This window comes from Pseudorasbora parva, chromosome 6, assembly GCF_024679245.1.
Source record: "Pseudorasbora parva isolate DD20220531a chromosome 6, ASM2467924v1, whole genome shotgun sequence".
NCBI lineage: Eukaryota > Metazoa > Chordata > Actinopteri > Cypriniformes > Gobionidae > Pseudorasbora > Pseudorasbora parva.
The window spans coordinates 42541270-42545978 of NC_090177.1; positions in this window are offsets into that span (position 1 = coordinate 42541270).

A 4709-nucleotide genomic window follows, 5' to 3' on the forward strand; every position below is an offset into this window, starting at 1 on the left:
AGAGAACTACAACTGACTTCAGCCACAGCTTTAGATGAAATCAACTGAAGATAAAAGAAGACATTAAATCTCTGAAGATCTCAGCAGAGGATTAAACAACTGCACAAACAGCATTACCAGCTTCACACATTACTAACCAAACTGACTTTATTGTTGTAATTTCTGTTTTAATTAAAATAATAGTTTTTTTATGAAGTCACCATGATGGTGAGCTATGTTTGCTTTAGTTGGGCTCTTGACCCTTGACTCTCCAACATTAGTTTTCTGGCTGCTTAACCTGTGTTTATAAAGCACTTTGGTTATGGCATGGAAAGCCAAAATCCATGGTCAGGTGATTTGGCTCTTTAATGATGATTATATAATCATCATGTAGTGGCTGAATCACTAAACTCATTCAGATTCCAATTCTCTGGATATAGAGGTAATGTGTTAATTGTGTAGTATGTGTCAAAAAAGCCATGTGGTTTATTTTTGTAAACTGATGCATCGTTGTGGCAATCAAACAATTTGCAGGATCAAAAAAAAGGTTTAATCTACGGCATTATTTAGACAAACACAGACATCAAGAATCAGTGTGTGCATCTCTACAATGGTGAAAAAAAAAAAAAATCACAATTCAGATGCATAATTTATTCATGCTGCAATGCATGCTGGGACCCATTGGAGAGTTTTGATTGGTGGTACCCAGCATGCACTGCAGCATGAAGCTCTTCATTGATTGTCACCATTGTTGAGATTCATACACTGCTTCTTGATATCTGTTTGTGTCTAATAATTGCCATAGATTAAACCTTTTGTGCAGTATTTTTTTTTTTTTACATTCTGCATATTAGATTGTCACAACAGCGCTCATGCTATAGAACCAACTGACCACTATTATGATAAAACAAAATTAATAACATAAACAGAGTCTTAGACTCTGAACGAGCCCAGTGATCACTAGATGATGATTATATAATCATGAACTAAGAGACAAATCATCTGACCATGTTTCTGCTTGGCTTTCCATGCTGTAACAAAAGTGCTTTATAAACACAGTTAAAGCAGCCAGAAAACTAATGTTGGAGAGTCAAGGGTCAAGAGCCCAACTAAAGCAAACACTGCTCACCATCATGGTGACTTCAAAAAAAACTATTATATTCAATAAAACATCAACATCCACAGAAATAAAGTCAGTTTGGTTAGTAATGTGTGAAGCTTGTAATGCTGTTTGTGGAGTTTTTTAATCCTCTGCTGAGATCTTCAGAGATTTAATGTCTTCTTTTATCTTCAGTTGATTTCATCTAAAGCTGTGGCTGAAGTCAGTTGTAGTTCTCGTGTGTCTCTTTCCTTCAGTGGTTCTGCTCATTATCATCAGGTGTTCATCATTAACCATCATGCTCAATCATCTCTTAATTATCTCATTAACTTCAACACTGCTTCAATGGTACTTTAACTGATTAGTGAGCACACACATGAACACTAGGAAGTGTTCATTTAACGTTTGCGATTTTTCTGTGTACTATTACATAAATCTTAACTGTTTAATTTACGTGTAACTGGGATTTATCTGTCACATTTAGTTTATTAATATAATTAAATAAATCTTACCTGTTTCATTTATAAATGATTTACAAATAAGATTTATCTTACTGATTCTTAGTAAGTTGATTAATTTGTTTGTTAAACTTACATAATCCAAATGCATGGAACATTTATATGCAATTCAAATACATGTTTAGACATTTTTTAAGTGCATAAACGTGTAAAGTGAATTACATTTTTAAGAACAACTGACAAAAATTTTAATTGTCACAATATTTGCATGTCAAATTAACAAAATAGTTTTTACAGTATTTTCTCAAAAAACTTACAGGTTTTTAATACCAATATTTGTAGTTTTATCAAATAAATTTTATTAATCACATGTTGTAAATATAACAAAATATTCTGTTTAATAGTTTACAAAAGTTCACTGTGATTCAAACAAAAAAATATATGCTTTTGGGTTTTCTATACTTTTCTGTTGGGATTTTACATTGTTTTTCTGTAAATTTCACGGGCATAAGGTTAGATCTATTGCAGTTATTCACCGTATATAGTAAGGAAACTTTGTGTTAACCAAATAACAGTTTTTAACTGTAGCATTTTTACAACCTTTGACCGTTAAAATCACGATCATTTTTTACAGTGCATGTTCCATTTTGTTTACGCCAAATTCTGACTCCTAAAGTGTGCCAAGAAAACATCCCCCACACCATTACACCACCACCACCAGCCTGCACAGTGGTAACAAGGCATGATGGATCCATGTTCTCAGTCTGTTTACGCCAAATTCTGACTCTACCATCTGAGTGTCTCAACAGAAATCGAGACTCATCAGACCAGGCAACATTTTTCCAGTCTTCAACTGTCCAGTTTTTAGTAAGCTTGTGCAAATTGTAGCCTCTTTTTCCTGTTTGTAGTGGAGATGAGTGGTACCCGGTGGGGTCTTCTGCTGTTGTAGCCCATCCACCTCAATGTTGTGCGTGTTGTGGCTTCACAAATGCTTTGCTGCATACCTCGGTTGTAACGAGTGGTTATTTCAGTCAAAGTTGCTCTTCTATCAGCTTGAATCAGTCGGCCCATTCTCCTCTGACCTCGAGCATCAACAAGGCATTTTCGCCCACAGCACTGCCGCATACTGGATGCTCTTCCCTTTCACACCATTCTTTGTAAACTCTAGAAATGGTTGAGTGTAAATCCCAGTAACTGAGCAGATTGTGAAATACTCAGACCGGCCCGTCTGGCACCAACAACCATGCCACGCTCAAAATGGCTTAAATCACCTTTCTTTCCCATTCTGACATTCAGTTTGGAGTTCAGGAGATTGTCTCGACCAGGACCACACCCCTAAATGCACTAAAGCGACTGCCATGTGATTGGTTGGTTAGATAATTGCATTAATGAGAAATTGAACAGGTGTTCCTAATAATTCTTTAGATGAGTGTATATTCACATGTGTGGGGTTTTATATTTATATTTTCCAATATATTGCCATATATTGAAAGTGGCAATCATTTGTATATTTTGCAATATATTACATAAATACATAACATCAATATATTATGTATTTACAATATATTATAATATATTTAAGTAACATATTGGTAAATATATTTTCCTTTCGTAAGGGTTCTGGTAACACTTTACAATAAGGTTCATTAGTTAACATGAACTAATAATGCACAGCACTTATAAAGCATTTATTTATCTTGGTTAACATTAATAAAACAATATTAAAATATTGTTAACATAGTTAATGCACTGTGAACATGACAAAAGGCTATATTTTTATTAACTAATGTTAACAAAGATTAACTAATGCTGAACAGAGGTGTTGTTCATGGTTAGTTCATGTTATAGGGGGGGGGGGGGGGGGTGAAACACTCAGTTTCAGTCAATCTCATGTCAATCTTGAGTACCTATAGAGTAGTATTGCATCCTTCATATCTCCGAAAAGTCTTTAGTTTTATTATATTTATAAAAGAAATATGGGCTGTACCGAGTCTTTCCAGAAAAATACGAGCGGCTGGAGGCGTATCGAGTGGGCGGAGCTAAAGAATGACGAGCGCGCAAAGCGGTGATGTCCTCAAGCGTGGAAAAGAAAACGCTCCCCTAAATAAACCATGGCTATCAATCAGATTCAGCTAATACAGATATGATCCAGAATCAGATCCGGAGGCTGAAATAAATTGAACAGGAGAAACAGAAACAGCAGGACGTCCGTCTCTGTGGTATGGACTGTATTTAGTGGCCTGTCAACATTTGTGTGTGTTTACTCGCAGTTTATGAGGACATGATTCGGTTTATGGACTATTGTATGCGACTAAACCTTAGCAGTAGCAAGCAAAACGGTTTTACACGTCAGACTAGTGTAACGTTATACAGAGAACAGCAATGGAGTAACCGTTAGCGCATTTGAATGACGAAGCACGCTTTGTGAGAACACTAGGTTTGTGTTTGGGTGGTTTTACAATAAACAAACTGACACCGATAGTGGTCAGCTAAACAAATGTATTTAAACACACACCATAGATTGCATGCTCCATTGATAAATTAACTAACGTTATACACGATCGTGTTGTTTAGTGATGTTTACTGACGCAACGATAGCCAACAGGACAGACATTTGAAGCAGTTTTACTCACCGCCTGTTTCCAAAGCAGGACCGAACCTTTATCGCTGGGACCGCTCCGTCAAAAACACACTTCTTTGGTATGATTTGGTGAAGTCCTGTGACAGCAGTGACTGTGGAAATCCACTTTGCGATGCGACTGAAGCGATGTTGTGAAGCTTCCCGTCATTTCTGTGTTCAAATCGGTTCAAATGCAGCGCTGCCTTCCCGGAATGCTGTGCTGAAGCGTTGAAGCCGCTCGACGTCACCCGTAGGAATAAAGTGGAGCGCGGCACGCGACATAAGTCTTCACGGACGACTGGATCTGCAGCTGAGCAAGTGTTTATGGGCGTGCATTTCCTCTCTCGCTCTAGTCACGCGCGTGCGCACTCTACCGGGAGAAGAGCCCGTACGGCCCATACAAGGACCTTCCGCTCTAGTAACGTCAAGCCGAGCCATACTCGAAAAAAACTCTCAGAAACTTGTGAGAAACCGGAAGGAGTATTTTTGACACAGAAATACTCCATCAAACGTCCAATTTTAGTTTTTGAAACTTTGTCTATGTTTAGGATGG